Source organism: Mustela lutreola, chromosome 7, assembly GCF_030435805.1.
Source record: "Mustela lutreola isolate mMusLut2 chromosome 7, mMusLut2.pri, whole genome shotgun sequence".
Taxonomy (NCBI): Eukaryota; Metazoa; Chordata; class Mammalia; order Carnivora; family Mustelidae; genus Mustela; species Mustela lutreola.
In genome coordinates this window covers 132,158,497-132,175,109 of record NC_081296.1, presented here as the reverse complement: position 1 = coordinate 132,175,109, position 16,613 = coordinate 132,158,497, and the positions used below count along the sequence as shown (strand labels likewise).

The 16,613-nt window shown below is 43.7% G+C and overlaps 1 long non-coding RNA gene across 8 annotated transcripts in view; it reads left to right on the top strand.

Moving 5' to 3' along the window:
- Window positions 1–16,613, top strand: part of LOC131836797 (uncharacterized) — a 140,603-nt gene that overhangs the window by 67,370 nt on the left and 56,620 nt on the right. For 3 of the 8 annotated variants that reach the window (XR_009355794.1, XR_009355786.1, XR_009355788.1), the window contains 2 exons: window positions 191–1,493; window positions 2,821–2,946. This is a non-coding gene — a long non-coding RNA (uncharacterized LOC131836797). Of the gene's footprint in view, window positions 1–190; window positions 1,494–2,820; window positions 2,947–3,026; window positions 3,172–16,613 lie in introns of all 8 variants that reach the window. The other 5 variants (XR_009355787.1, XR_009355791.1, XR_009355789.1 and 2 more) reach the window with 4 other exon arrangements.

Genomic DNA, 16,613 nt, shown 5'->3' with positions numbered 1-16,613 from the left:
GGAACATCAGCCTTCCCATTCTCAACCATTATTTTCTAGTCACCTTTACAGGCAAGACGTCTCAGCAAATCTCTATCCCTTCTTACCCTCTCCTGTTCTCCTGCAGGAAACTGCGAGTAGCTTTATCCAGCCTCTGTTTCATTTTTACTTAATAACAATTATGTTGTTTATTTGTTTATATCCCTTCTAGACTCAGGTACTCAGACTCCACTGTGCGAAAGAATTACTCAATTGGTTAACAATGCAGATTCCTGGAACACAGTCCCCCGTGCCTGTCACCCTCACAGCGTTGCTCCAAGTGGAATTCAGGGGTGTTCACAAGGAGAATGTCCAGGACCCATTTCAAGCATATGGAACGAAGACCTCTGACCGGAGGATCTTCATCTGCAGTGAGGATCTTTGAATCGCACTTGGAGCGATACAGGGACAGTGATAAGCACGCTGAGTCTCCATAACCTCATAAAGTCTGGCACTCAGAGGCCCTGTAATCAATGAAGGGGACAAATACGAATGTCTCTGAGTCAAGCAACACAATTATGTCTCTAAGTCAAGCAACAAAATGATGGCCTTTGCCATGGGAAAAGAGATTTCTAACCACTTGCGGAGAGGCGGGCAGGCACTTTGCAGAAAGTGGAGACAGGCCCCCTGCCCAAGTGAACTGCAGACCTACTTCATCAGCAGAAAACTCTGTGCTCATCTTACTTGAGGAATAAGTGGACCAGTCCAGGTCACGCGGTTAACGGGAAGGGTAACACAGGCGGCCATAATTGATGATTTACTAGATCAAAGACCTTTAAGCCAGGCAATAGAGATGACCCTCTCTTATTGATTATCATCCAATAGCTTTAAATTATCCTCAGTGTCCTAGGAGACACCCAGGGAAGGACTGGTAAAGAAAGAGGCTTAAGGAAAAGTCAATAAGTCATCCCCGGACAAGTTGAAGGCATGAAGCTTGGCATGAACATTCCTTTCAAGTGCACTTACAAGAAGGAGACAAGAAATGAAATAGGCTTCTAATTATTTAAATTGGACCTACACTCTCTGCTGAGCAATGCCTTAGCTAGCATTCTTCTTCCGCACAAACTGTCCGTTAGGCCACAAGAAGGAGATTAAACATGTCAGCGATAGGTGTGGAAATAATTGGGGGCAGTAATTGGGAGAAATCCGGGCACCTTGATTGTGACTGCTGTCTGGTTTTCTCTTTCAAAATCGAAATTCACATTAACATGTTGATGGCCTCCTCCAAACTGGGTAGAATTTATAAACAATAAAGATAACTACAAAAATGGCTTGCGTTTAGATAATCAGGTAACAAGCCACAGTCGTGATTCTGGAGAGGCTTTACAAAGTGGAGACCCTAGTCCTGTTCCCATAAAAATTTCCTCACTTATTAGGGATTTCATTTAGTTTTTTTAGTTGAATTCAGGCTTAGATCCATTATCTGGTTTTCTAATGTGATAGCGTGGATTCCTTCAGTTACTGGGGAGGAACAGGTATGCTAGTCGTTTGTTTGAAAATGTTTGGCATACTTTCTATTGAGTAGGTATTTGGCAAAAGTTAATCTGACTATTACCCGAAATAAAATTCTGAAGACAGTATCATTCCCCATTGTGGCTCCCAACTTAGTTGTTTAAAAAACAAAAAACAAAAAACTGTGCATATAGTTCTTTGAGCCTCATTTTCAAGGCGCAGAATTCTCCCCTTTTGAAATTTTTTCCAGGAAGGGAATTGATTTCCATAATCTGCACATTTTAAATATTTAAAATTGTATTTAATGCAAATGGGAACATATACCTTGTGTCATAGAAATTCTAAGATTAGGACTTAGAAAGAGGCATTATTTTGGGAACTGGGAGGTACTTTCTAGTTACACGTGTGTGCAGGCTGGAGTAGCCCATTGCACTGCGGCCACGACACCCTTTCTTCTTTGGGGGAAGACACGGAAGGAATGCTTTGGTCGTGTGCTAATTATGTTGCTATTTTACACCAGCCTAGTACTTTCCAGTTCCAAGCTGAGTTTGCATTGATGATCTCATGCGAGCTCTCCATCAGTCCTAGGAGGAAGTGAGGGCACATGCTTTCAGACTTGTTTGGCTGCGGAGGAAATGAGACGGAGAAAAGTTGTGATTGATCAGGAGTCAAATTGTGGTCCTGGGTCTACTCTCTTTTTAATCAGAGTCAGGCCTGCCTTCTTCTCCCTTCCTCTTTCCCTCCGTGCTTGTGTGAAACTTCTTTGTGCCATACATTGTGCAGGAAGCAGGGATTTTCATGAGCTTCCTTGGAACCTTGCACATAAAACAAGCTCCTGACCCAAAGAGACCTACAATAAAGTAAAAAGAGACACATGGAAAATACATTAAGGACACTCAAGGGTTAGAGAGGCTGTGGTATTAATATTTACGGAGAGTCATGGGGGAAGAGGAGTAGTGTCATTTGTCATTTGGATTTGGGACTGTGATGCACTTGGGACAACGCTTCATGAGACAGCAAGGTTCTAGCAAAGTCTGCAGTATGAGCGGGAACCAGACAGACCTGAAATTAGTCTTTTGCAGAGTGTATTTCCAAGAGAGACTCTGCAGAAAGGGTTCTACTGCCAAGTAATTTTGTGAACTATAGCACGCACTCTATCGGAAATTCACAATTCTTATTAGGATATTGAGGACTAAGAAGCCCTTCCAAAAGAAACCTGTTTAACTTTGTATCTTCCAGCCAAAGTGTGGGATTCTAGAGCTCTAAAGAATGTTCTCTGAGAAGAATTAAAATGTTTGGTAGTGTAATGTATAACTTGGAAAGTGCTAACCTTGATTTACTGGCTTGCAGATCTGGCCATGCTGTGTGCAAAGCTGAAGATCAGTGGAGACTGGCCCTCCTGAATGGCAAAATGCCCTAACCAGATGATAAAGTGGAACACCAAATATGTCGCTGGTTGCTGTCTTATCTAAAATGGTGAGCTGTCCCAGAAGGAAAAGGGAGAGGAGGAAGAAAACCAGAGGGGTGTCCTGATTTTTATTTCTTCCACCTGGCAGCAAGGTTAACTCAGGGCCAGCCTTCAGATGGAATCATGTCCCTAGAATGGTGACGGAGAAGTTGCTGGGAGAAAATACAATGGAGGGCTTGGTCAAGGGCAGAGGCTACTCATGTTAGGGGATGAACATCTCCTCTTCCTTTCAGGTAATGCTCTCAGACCCTCTCCTTTTAGGGGAGGCTTGGTTGGATAACCTTTGTTGCTCCCCCACTGTGTTCTAGGAGACCATAGGGTATGTTCACTTCATATCAGCTTCGTTTGTCTCCTCTCCTTCCCCTTGTCAACTCATTCACAATCTGTTCCGAGAGGCTTTCTCCTTCCCCACCTTCCTTAAAACAGACTACAGTCTCTCATTATGCTGTGATTCTGTATTTTCTTCTAAGATCCTCTCATGTTTATAGACTAGTTCCACCAGGGAGGAAAATTGTCTGTCCTCGGAGCCTAGAACGGCACATAGTAGGGCCTCAGTATTTATTGAGTAAAAATGTGAATGCCATCTTTTTTTTTTTTTTTAAAAAAAAAAACAGACACATAGATATCTGATTTTCATTTGGTAAATGAGCAGACACAGGAGAAAGGGCACACTGGACGACAATTCACTTTGAATTTAAAGGCTAAACCATTGTGTTGTAGGCTTTTCCTAAAATACCTCCTTTCAGACTCCTAGTACTCTCCATGAATGGCCATTACTATATCATCACTGCCATTTGTGGATGAAGAAACCAGAGCCCAGGGAGCTTTCACTTGCCCTAGGTCCCCTGGGTATGAAGCACACAGAGCAGGAGGGGCTCCTGGTGGTTCTGAGGCTGCATGGTTTCTATTAGCTTGGGGTCACTGAGAGGGTGCTGAGCTCAGTGTCCGGGGATGGGAATCTACTGAAGCTCTTGTCACCGATTAGTGTTAGATTCTTGTTATTTAACATTGGATTCCAGAGGAAACCATGGATTTCTACTGATTTCTTCATTCTATTTATATGGCCTCCATGAAGATTCCCTGTAAATTTGGCAATATCAGGTCACATGGAGGGATTTTTCCGACACAAAGCACCTTCATTTCATGCTTTTCCTCTTCTGCGTTAGATCTGTTTGGGTAAAATATATGAATCCTAAATTTAAGACGGATCCGTAACCTTTTGAAATACTTGTCACTCACTAGATGGCACTGTTGTATTAACTTTATCTATTTTCTTGTCCTGCGTTAACAACTTTAAGAAGTGTATTTACTGTGATACCAGAGCTGCTGGGCTCTCCAGAGTTTTTAGATATGGGTAGAAGGTCAGGGTAGACAAGCAAATAGTTCGTATATGTTTCATTAGTATGGATCCTAAATCCCTATTTAGACTTTAGGGCTGTAGCAAAATTGTAGTTTTTGTGGCAACACAGCAACAGCTGGGTCCATGGACATACTGAAAAACAATGTCTCTCGATGGGTATTATGAGACCAAAATAATGGCCTCACCAGGTTATGAGAACTCGGTAGCAGCACCAATGGCGACAATTTCTGACATACGCTAGAGACAGAGGCAGAATAAACAAGCCCAAGGACACAGTAGATTCTCCAAACAACCTGGAGGGTGAATTGTCATTTTAAGTTAGCTGAATCTCTCTCCTCCCTTGGAAGCTAGATTCCCTTGAAACTTCTCCATTCCTGCCAGTGATGCTATTCTGCCCCCAATCCTCTGGAAAACATCGTTCCTACGAGATTCTTTGCCTCTGTCCTTTATTAGTTTCCCAAATTGTTTATTCTCTAGTCTCCCTCCCTGCCATTGCTTGCTTTCTGTTCCCACCATGAGAATGATAGTTGGGGGTTCTTCTCATTGACCTCCATTTCATAATCATCTGTCCCCTGAGTTCCCTGTAGTCTGGGATGGGAACACGCTTCATAACGTGACTCTGGTGCTCATGTGAACACGATGGCTTGGCCTGGCATCTAGGGCCTTCCCCAATCTGATCACAATTTGCTTTTCAGGTTCATCTTCAGTTCTCCTAATTAAATTTCAAAAAAAAAGAATAAAAAACACATAACCCACAATATTGCACGTAGTAGGTACCAAGTAAGAGCTACCTGTGGCGCCCTTATGGACACTGTCTAGGACTCTCTCTGCTAGGGTGGCCGAACGCTCATTTGTAGAGCCTCCCCTAGATACCAGTTGAGGAACAAGGGATGTTGCATCAACTATGGTCTCTGATCATGGTCTACCCTTGTAACCTAGTGAAGGGGTCCAGGTCTTGCTTGCTCTTGACTACACCCCTCCCCGTAGGTTGAAGAGTCCTTGGGCTAAGTGTTCCTCCCCATCCTGAGTCTGTTTCCACCCCCTGTCATCGGGACTCTAGAATTCCTTGCTCAATCCTTCCTGAGTCTGCTCTCAGATCCTGTATGGGCATCTTCTCGAGGTCTTTCCTGTTGAGGTGAGACTGTGCTGCCTGCTGGCCCAAGGGAGCCCGAGGGGCAGTTTTTTGTAGCCGGGAGACATAAGCGGACTGGGCTTGGCCTGGAGGAGCGCCCTTAGCAGGTGTGTGTGGCCCTGGTCAGTGAAAGACGAAACTGGGGTCCAATGAGAAGCAGGGCCTGCTCTCCCTCTCCTGCATGGTGGGCTTACCTGTAAGAATCCTGCGGCTTGAAGGTTACTCTCCCTACTCTATAGGGGAAACTGAGGTTAGAGATTAAGCATGTTTCATGATTTGAATATGCCCATATTCCCTACATTTTAATGTTTCTGAAATCCGGATGTGTCTTACAAGCCATGACCTCTGCACGGTGTTTACTCCACATTGTTGTTTCTTTGTGAGTTCTATAGTTAACAGGGATGTGTCTTAAATTGATGACATCCTAGACTTGACGAAATGGGTGGCTTGACTGGTTCACACAGCTCAGTGGTGCAGCTGGGATTCAAACTCCTGTCCATCTGATGCCAGTGCCCATGGCCTCACCCAGGGGCCTAAGCACATCTTCCCAAGGAGCCTCACTTCTCTTTCCAATGCCCTGTCTATGTTCCCTCAGTATTTTGATACATAGTCAACTTTGAACAATATAGGTTTGAACCATGCATGTCCCTTAATTCATGGATTTTTAAAAAATAAATATAGTACTGTAAATGTATTTTCTCTTTCTTAAATTTTCTTAGTGATATTTTCATTCCTCTAGCTTCCTTTATTGTTAAGAATACAGTATTAATACATGTAATGTGTAAAATATGTGTTAATCAGTGGTTTATGTTATTGGTAAGGCTTTCAGTCAACAGTAAGTTGTTAGCAGTTAACTTTTGGAGGAGTCAAAGTTATACATGGATTTTCCACCACGTAGAGGGTTGGCGCCCCAACCCCTGTACTGTTCAAGGGTCAGCTGTATTTGAGAGACTCTGCAGAGCACTTGCTTACAAGTTGGATCGGAAATATGTCTTTTGGTTTAAATGATGTATTTTCCGATTCTTCATAGTGAGCTCCCAGGGAACAGGGTTCCGTGTGTTTTCTAAATGTTTATCTACTATGTGTCACGGTAAAAGCAGAGAATGGTCAAGACTGGAGTTGAATTTCCTCTCTGTTTCTGACCGGCATGGTGATGCAGGGAGTTGCTTTAGCTTCCTTGAAACTTAGTTTTCTTATCTATGAAATGGGTCTAGTGGTACCTAACTCAGAGCTATATGGTGAGATGTAAAAGCAGTTGGCAAGTGGTTGAATCTCATTACACGTTAGAGTCCTTCAGCTGACTGCCGTTAGCATAGTGAAAGCTAAATAAATCAAAATAAATTAATATCTCAAGCTCCACATGAGCTTATCTACTGGAATTGATAGAGTCTCTGAACCCTGAACTGAACGCATACTCTGTTCAGGCATTCAGCCATGCATTAAACAAATTTTTATCAGCCATCTGCTACATATGAGGCATTGTGCTAGGCTTTGGGGATAGAAGAGTGAATAAGAGAGTCAAGATCCCTGCCCTCATTACAAGTTGACACAGTGGCTGGAGAGGGAACAAAAGGGGAGCTGAGACAGGAGAACACAGAGGTGAGGTCAGGACTCGGGAAAAGTCTGGCTGAGGAAGCTGTGTTTGAATTGAGTTGTGAAGAATGAGAACAAAGCATCCATGTAGCAAGAGGAGTGTATTAGTTTTGGTTGTCCAGAGAAACGGGCTAGGCACATCTGTACATGCACGCATACATATACCAGGAGAGTTGTCAAAAGGAACTGGCTTGTATGAATACAGAGGCTGAGAAATCCCAAGATTTGCCTTTGGCAAGTCTCAGGAGAGCCAGTGGTGTAAGTTCCCGTTGGAACCCAAGTCTGAAGATAATGGAACACCAATGGCACAGCCACCGCAGGTAGAGAAAGAGAATTCTCTTATTCCACCTTTGTATTCTAGTCAGGCCCTCAGTGGGTTAGAGGAGACTATCCACAGTGGGAGAACAATCTGCTTTTCTCAGGCTGCTGATTCAAATGTTCGTCTCATTCAGAAAGGCCCTCACAGCCACACCAACAAATAATGTGTAACACCCCATGGCCCAGCCAAGATGACACATAAAATTAACCATCATGAAGGAAGTGGTTTTTTTCCCACTGAGATTGGACCTTAGATTTTCTAACACGAACGTTCCCAGGAGTCTCACTGTTAGCTGTTTGCTTTATGGATGGCATCCCTTATTTAGGAAAGAATATATGCTCTGACTCCCTATTGCATTCCACCCTTCCTAGAGAAAAGGTACAGAAAATGTAGTTACCTTATGTCATAAATACATCCCATCTGCTGGCCTCTGTGATCTATGTTAGAGATACTCAAGACTGCCTATTTCACTATGGCCAGCCTTTTCCCACTTTTAACTTAAAGATCTTTGTTTAATTCATGTATTCAAGGTCTTTCATCAGGGGTTCTCAGCCTTGGCTCTATAGATATTTTGGAGGGCTTGATTTGAGAATCCTCTGTTTTGGGGGGCTGTCTTGTGCCTTATAGAAGTTTAGTAGCACCTCTGGACTCAAACCACTGCATGCCTGTAGCAGCCCTCTCCTCCGAGCTGTGACAGCCAAAAACATCCCAGTCATTACCATCTATCTGGTGGGGAGTAAGATCTCCCAGGTGGAAACCACTGCTCTAATCTTCATGGAGATTTGCCATATGGAGTCTGTGCTTGGGGACGCTTTCCTCAAGGATGGGAAGAGTACCCTTCATTGACCTGGCCACAGGAATCAGGAGTGCAGAGTCTTTTCATCTCTGGAGTTTCCAGTAAGAGGATTAGACTGCCAAGGTGATCAGATTGCATTTCTAATGAGTCGAGCTGCCAACATCTGTTTGTGGTAATTGAGGACAGCTGTGATGCTGGCTTGGCTGAAGTCTCTGCAACCTTTCCCTGCCCCTCCAGGCATTTCAGCTGGCCCCAACTATCTTGTCACATCAGCCTCTCACAGGAAGATGCCGGCAAGGTCAAGGGGTTTGCTGAGAATGGTACCAATCCAGACGGTGTCTGAGGTGTGACACTGCCAAGAGGGGATGTAGCCATGTTTGTTCCTGTAAGCTGCCTCTAAGACACAGAAAACAAGTATTTATGTCGTATAAAAAAGGAAATCACAACCAATACTCATAACAACACGTATATTCATCCCACATGCCCTATGTCCTGTTTTAAAAGCTTTACTTGTCTCATTTTCTTTATTCTTTGTAACACCGTTCTGACACAGGTACTGTATTATTGACGTGTTGCAGCCGAGGTGCAGAGGAGGAGGGGTGGAATTAGGATCACCCCCCAGCAATTGATTCCGGAGTTTACACTGTGTCCAGGCAATGTGGACTCAATTTTCCAAATTCTATTTTAACTCTATTAAATTGCATACACACGTATTTATTCATAACTAACATAACATAAAAGTCTGGAAGCAGACATACCAAAATATTAACAGTCTCTCTCTGGGTGGCTGCCTTAGGGGTGGATTTTTTTTTGGGGGGGGAGGGTCTTCTTTAAACTTTTTAATATTTTTCAACTTTTCTATATGAAGTATTATTTTTTATTGAAAGTTATATAGAAGTGCTTAAAATATGTATATGGCAAAGGTGATGGGAAGAGGAAGAGTGAGCTAAGAGGATATTTTAGAAGCTGAATCCGCCCTAAAGGAGTGTATTCTAGGGGACAAGGTGGCAAGTCGAGCACCCTGGGCGCCGATGTCTTCATGGATGTGCTAAATTGCTGCTCTCTAGCTGAATGCACATTGAATCACATGACAGCTTACCCAGCGCGTTCCCGATTTTTGGTGGGACTCTAGAATCTCTGAATCAACTTTTGTTTTTTGGGTCTCACTTGCTATTGCAGGGATGTTTTTCGGAGGGCAGCCTTGGGCAGTCTGTGTTCAGCTATACACTCCTCCTCATGGCACTCTTCCCCAGGGGAGGCGGAACTGATGGTTGCTTTGCAGACTTCCGTCCCGGGAGGTCAGTGAAGACCTGCCCTCCGGCGCAGCTCCTTAGGGATGTGTGAGGATTTTTCTAGCAGCCTGGTCAGGGCTGCAGCTGCCCCAGCTCCTGCCCTTCTTTCTCCACGAGCCTGGACTGTCTCACACATCAGCACAGCTTGCTGGGAAGTTTGGGCTAGGGCGCGGGACCACCCAGAAGACACGCCCCCCCAGATCACACTTGGCAGATCCTGGAGAGAAGCTGCCTTAGGGATGAGAGTAACATACTTGTTTGTTTAAAATCCGCACACTGTATTTCTTTTCCTTTAGAAACCTCACCACTTATGGAGTGATTAGAGGCAATTACAGAGTTGGCTTCGCTTAGAATAGACAGTGCTGGGCAGGGGGTCTGACCAGCCTGAACCTTCTGGGGCATTGAAGTCTTCTCATAAATGCCAATCTGGCTGCGACATAAATGTCAGCATAGGGATGAGAGTCCATCAAAGGGAAAGGAAAAAAGGTACCCTTTACCATTTTTCTTCTGAAAGACAGGGGTGACCAGGCAAGTAGAAAGCTGCTGGGAAGCAATACCATTTGTCCCATTATTCCCATTTACATAAAACCCAGCAGAACCCCCAGTGGCTTCGGGTTGACACTGTGCCTTTAAACTCAGCCAACCCATAATGTCTCTCACTGGTGTGGGTGAATTAAAACCATCAGCCCCAAACTCCATTCTTGGTAATTTCCTTGGATTTCCAGTGTTGGTTCCTGCCTTTGATCTTCCCTAAATTGCCACACAAATAGCTCTACACATATGCAGACATTCAAGCCTCCATCTTTCTTCTCTGGTCTCTTGTGTAGCCTTGAGCTCAGGCAGATTTGGCTTCTCTAGGATGCTGATGCTGATAATGTAATTGCTCTATTGGGACATCAGCATGAAACAGTTTTATTTATTTATTTTTTTTTAATAAACCTTCAACTATGCTGTGACAAAATTCTCTTTCTTAAATCTTGATGACAGATTCTATCATTTCCTGGCCAGTTTTAGATGTTAAAAGTTGAGATCAGTTTAAATTTTTGTCTTTATTTTGACTTAAATCTTATCTCCAACTCCCCTCCCTGCCCTGCCTTGGCACAGGTTTGGCCTCATTGCCTGAGGTCCGAGGCTCTTCTATCTGTTTTTCCACTTCTCTCCAGCGTTTCCATGTGACTCAGCGTGAGTGGGGACAGCCTTAAGATGCCATCTCTTCCTTCCCTCTCTTTTGGGGTTAACTTTGCTTGCATTAGTGGGATTTGGGAGTTTCGGAGGAGAGAGTGGGGGCATGTCATAGAAACCAACTGCATGGCACGATGTGGAGGTGACCCTGGTTTTCCTGGGAACCTGTGTGTGTCTCCTGGTGACCTCTTCATGACCAATGCTTTAGTGGTAAGTTTCTACCAGTCCTCTCTCTTACTGAGGTTTTCCCCAGAGAGGGCAGCCAGGTCTCCCCAGGGCCTGAAATTGGTCCATGCCCTAATCACCTTTTAGGGCGGCAGCTCCTCTCTCTCTCGGTGGCTACCAGAATGACCCCAGGGCTTCTGCCTTGCCTCCATGCTCTTCCAAAAGGAGACGCTGAGATCTTTGCTGCAGGAGAGGAGGGTGGGGCTCACCCCCTTAGGTACCCTGCGCCACAGTCCCTGCTCAAGGGTCTGCCATAGACCCTTGTTAACACAGTCTCTTCTGGCAGTCTTTGCACCTTTAAATGGGCACTAGTCTCCTTGTTCAGGAATATCACCATTATCACCTGATAGCTCTCTGTGACTGCTGCCGAAGAGGGGTTGTATAGTTCTGCAAGCTCCATCCAGGGTGTCAGATGCCTTTGTTCTTATTTGGTAGGCATTCTCAATCTCTCAGAGGGATTCTCTTGAAGCTTTTCATTTCTTTTCTTGAAGATAGGGAAGTGGCATCCCACTATAGACCCTGCATGTCTTGATAAGGCCCATGACCTTGATGGTTCTGCCTCCACCCACTCTGGCCCTTCCAGGGCTGTCTTTTATGGACTGGGAAGGGGCAGAGATTTGTAAGGGTAGTGGTGGTGAAGATGGCAGAGAGGCTCAGACTTAGTAAACCCCGAGGAAGGCATCTGGCCCTTGGTGTTGACAGTTTTGTTTAGAATGTGAGGTTTGGGGAGCCTCTCTGTCCATAGCTTTGGGCCTCTGTTGCCGATTTGGGGAACACACAAAAATTACCACTCAGTGTTCTATTACTTTAGCTAAACTTCTTGCTACATATATGCTAGGCACTGTCCTGGACCATGCACTGACGAGTTTGTTTAAGCTCACAGTGATCCTCTGAGAAAGAAATTATTACCCATTTTTTACAGATGAGGAAACTGAGGCACACTCAAGTTGTGTTAACTGCTCAGGGTTATGCGCTAGCTAAGAAATGAACCTGACAGTCTGAGTTTACCTATTACCTTAATATTCTTTCTGGCTTGAGAATTTTGCTTAAATTTCACCCTGCTTTCAGGCTCCTGGCAACTTTGGATATATACTTGCTTACTTTTTGGCCCCTGGGTCCTCATTGTGGTATTGGGTTTTTTTTTTTTTAAAGATTTTATTTATTTATTTGACAGACAGAGATCACAAGTAGGCAGAGAGGCAGGCAGAGAGAGAGGAGGAAGCAGGCTCCCTGCTGAGCAGAAAGCCCGATGCGGGGCTCGATCCCAGGACCCTGGGATCATGACCTGAGGTTTTAACCCACTGAGCCACCCAGATGCCCCTCATTGTGATATTGTTGGGGAGGACAACTTATCCTGTATCCTTTTTGGTTTAATGACTAGGGTCCTGTGAATTAGAATGGACAAAGACAGATTAACAGGAAAAACATTTATACATATGGGAACTAACAAAAAAAGTAGCTAGCTTTCTAAATGATTAAAGTCGGAAGCTGATATAACTAACTTAGTAGGGGTGAAGAGGGAATGAACAAGGCTTTTATGGGAAAAAACAAATAGGTTTCTTTAGGAAAGACAGATGGGGTTTTAGGAGGACAAATAGAAGATAAGAAAGTTTGTGAGGATGTTTGTTTATGCAGGTGTGAGTGGTCTTTCCATCTTCTTCATGGCCACAGAACTCCTCTGGAAGGGGATTTATGGCAGGTTTATTCTCTGTCTTCTTCCTGGGAGTACACCCACCACTAAGAGGAAATGTATGGCAGCCTCATTTCTCAGAAGCTGATGTTTTTAGTCAGATAAGGGAAACTCTGAGAAAGCCTTTTTTCTGCATCTGTTGTATCTCAAAAGTTTGCAGCTTACAATCATCTTCATACCAACTGTGGGATTCTGAATGGGTCCCCCTAGTATAGTAAATAGCATCATTCTACCAAGCTGACCAGTTCCCCTAAAGGAATGATTTAAATATTAGGTAAGGCATAAGCTCAGAGCAATAGGCCAGAACCCAGGCAGAGGGTGGCTGGGGAAAAGCCAGGAACACTGAGGTTGACATTGTTTTCTGCTTCAAAGCAAATCAAGCCCTGGAGAAAGCCCAGGAAAGAAACATGATTGGGGTGAGGGAGTGTTGCTTTTATTGGATCCATCCGAATGAGGAACATCTTTTTAGGCAGTAACAAACTTTGGCACAGGGTACCAATAGTGGGGAAAAGTCATGGAATATAAAGCTACGGCCTTGAATTCAAGTTCTAGCTCCTCCCTTTGCTAACTAAATAACCCTGAAGAGTTCAGTTACTGCAAAAGAACTATGATTTATCTATGAAATAAAGAGACAATTTATCTAATTGATCAGATAGGGTTGTAGTGAAGTGGGAAGGGGAACAGCTGAGAAGACACTTGGCCGGTTGATACACGCATATAGAGAATCAGAAGTAGTATTATCCGGAATGACCCTTGCCCTTAGTGGACTGGATGATTGAATAATTAAGCAATGTTTAATTGCTAGTTTACTATATGCAAGGAGTGTGTTGGACTCTGCTGTTGGTGATATGGTGGATAAGGTGGAGTTATGGCTTTCAAGGATTTAGCAACATTGTATTTGAACAGAAGCATATTCATCAATAACTGTAAGATGGATACAATTTGAAAGGTGCCAGGAAGAAGTTATCGAAAAAACCACTACAGAAGTTCATAAGTGGGGAGTTCTTTTTGACAGGAGTGATAATAGAAGGTTTTGGAAAGAGAGGATTTTTGAGGTAGATGTAGGGAGATGGGTTATACTTAACCAGTAAGGAATTCTTAGTAAAAGTCACAGCATGACCAAAGTATGCTTACTGGCAAACTATATTGACTTCAGTAGGTTGTTTAGGAGAGGGCTTACAGCACAGTGGAGGTAATACGGTTGAACAGATGGGTTAGAACCAGAGCATGGAGGCTGTTGGATGCCAGGCGATGGGGTTGAAAGCAGGGAGCTCGAAACAGGTTTTGAAATGTGAAATGTTATGGTCAGAGTTGTCCCTGCATTAGTAACCTGGCCACAGAGTGCAGGGTAGACCAACGTCCCATGTGGAACTGAAGGCGATGAGACCCTGTGGCCATGGTTACGATTTGGTTGTAGTCATAGGAGTCTAAATAATATGTGATAGTAGTAGGAGGAAGGAAGGCATTTTAGCTAACACATCTCTCTAGTGCCACAAGACATTTAATTTATTCTTTTACATGCCTGTTATTTTTTTCAACACATACTACTTACATAGTGGTTACCATATGCCGAATAAAGTGCTGAGATAGAGAAAAATTACACAATACCCTTGTCTTAAAGATTATTGTCTAGTAGTAAGTTATGAGGAAGATATTTGCCCTACAGGTAAGAGATGGGGCTTTGGAAGGAGGCCAGTTCAAGGGTAGACACATGGCAGTGTATTTAAAATCTCAAGTAGTTCATGTGCATGGTCTTCTGGAAGGTTCAGATAACTGGTTAGGGGTGGGATCATGGGCTTGTTTCAGATTAAATTTAGGCTTTATTCTGTAAGGATTGAAGAGTCACCAAACTCCTTCAAGAGGAGAAGTAATAAGATAAACTTTGCATAAGATAGCTCTTCCTCTGGTGATAAGGTGGAGGAAATATTGGCAAGTCAGGGACTGAGAAGGAGCCTAGTGGTAAGAGGATCATTTTGGATAAAAAGCAATGGTCCAGGTGGAAGGTGAAAAGGCCATGAGGTAAGGGACATAAATGGGAAGGAAGGGGAGGGACAGACGGAGGATGTTGAGAATTAAAGTCAAGAGGATTTGGGCACTAACTGGATGTAGAAAATGAAAAGAAGAGTTGAGGTTGACCTTCAGATTTATGGTTTGGGAGCTGGTTCTGTGCCAAGGAATGAAGTCCAAGTTCTGTGGTCTAGTTTATCACTAGTTCATGTGAGCCTTTCTACCTTGCAGTTGTTTAAAATTAAAGTAACAGTCCTAACCTCTCTGTCTTAAAGAAACAAATGCAGGTATTCGGTCTGAGAGGCGAGGAGTATGTATGGTCAGCTGTGGCCGAGGCAGTCTTCCTGCCTAGTGTTCTGTTTCATCACCATTTGGCTGACAGGTATGGTCTGTCTGTCCTCCCAGAATGCCACCAGAGAAGGGAGCAGAGGTCAGGTGCCCATGTGGTCCTCCAACTGAACCATGCCAAATACATTCTAAAGCAGCTGTTGAGTTTGGGAGCTGTTATTTAAAATGGCTGCAGGTTGGGAAGGCGTTGTCCCTCCTTTACCTGGAGAGAGCCGGCAGGGAGGGGCTCATCCAATTGGTTAATAGTTTGTAGAATAGTGGACTGTGTGTGGGTTGACTGGTGTAGTGAAACCTTGGCAATGAAGACAGCAGGGAAATATAACAAATCTGAAAAAGTGTGGGCATAACCCAAAAAGGAAACCTCAGCTTGACTGATCTGTGTGTTATGGGGGATGCCAGGAGCCATGACTTCAAGGAGTGGATCTCTTTTCTAATTTCTCACAGCAAGATTTTCTGTATCCCAGGTGCTTCCCTCTGAGCACAGCAAGAAGAAAATCATCCGGTGTCATAGATAAAACATCCCCAGTGGACATCATTTTGGATTGTTAGTAGCCAGCTGTTGAATCTTGAATGGACTATTCTAATTGCCGATAATTTCTCTTTAGGGAAAAGAAACAATTCTCACACTTGCTATAGACCTTGGAAATAAAATTCCACACCCCCTTCCTCTAATTTTTTTCCATTGATGTGTAAAATTTCTGCACGCTTGAACCTTGACTTTCATGGATCTTCTTAAAAAGTAGTCCATGATGTGAATGACAAGAACAGCATAAATATGGGTCTGCATCCTGGAGTTCAAGGGAGAGTCCTGTTTCTGTATGTTATGCAGGATGATAGCCAGGAATGAGTTTCTCCACTGAGAAAATGTGGGGCACTTGATGATATGTATTAATTTGTTCTTGGCTATCATGCACTAGACTAGAAAGTAATGAGGGTAGAGGACTTGTCTATTTTGTTTTCCATTGTATCCCAATACCCAGAACATTGTGGGTCCATAGAGGCTTTCCATAAATACTCATGGAATGAGCAAATGAAGAACAAATGAACCAAAGAAGTTCAAAGAGGAATTTAGAGTTGCTGTATTGAAAAGAGTGAGAAATGGAACTAGAGCTGGGGTAGGGATCGGGAAATCTCAGATCAGAGAAATGAAATCAGGTCTAGAGGGTCAAATGCTCATAAGGAGGGGTGGGGAACCACAGAAAGGAGGCATATTTACATGGGGAGCTGGAGTATGGTGTTGGGGTGGCAGTGGTGCTGGTGCATGGTGGAGTCAGTTGGCCTCAGATGGGCAGAACAGATGGTGTGAATGCCAATATTATGTCTCTGGTCTTTAACAAGACCTCATCATGGAAGTAATTTGTCTCATTTACTGTACATTTTCCAAAGAATTTCTAATACCCCTTGAGTTATCCGTTGCCTACATTTATTTCAGAATAGTGAACCAAGCCTTAACTTGCAGTTTTGGTAATGCTCTGAGCTCTTGTGAACACAACTGAAAGAGGAACCACTCTTTATGAACCACTGACCCTGTGTAAGATCTCACATCAGGTATTTCCAAGTGCATCGATGGTTCGGCATTTTCAACATTAGAACAGCCCTGTCTATCATTTATTAAGCACTTATAGTCTCTCTGGTACTGTCCAAAGTGTCTTACCTCTGTTATTAATTTAATTCTCATAAGAGTCTTGCAGATTAGAAATTACTACCGACAGTTGACCAATGAGGACTCCT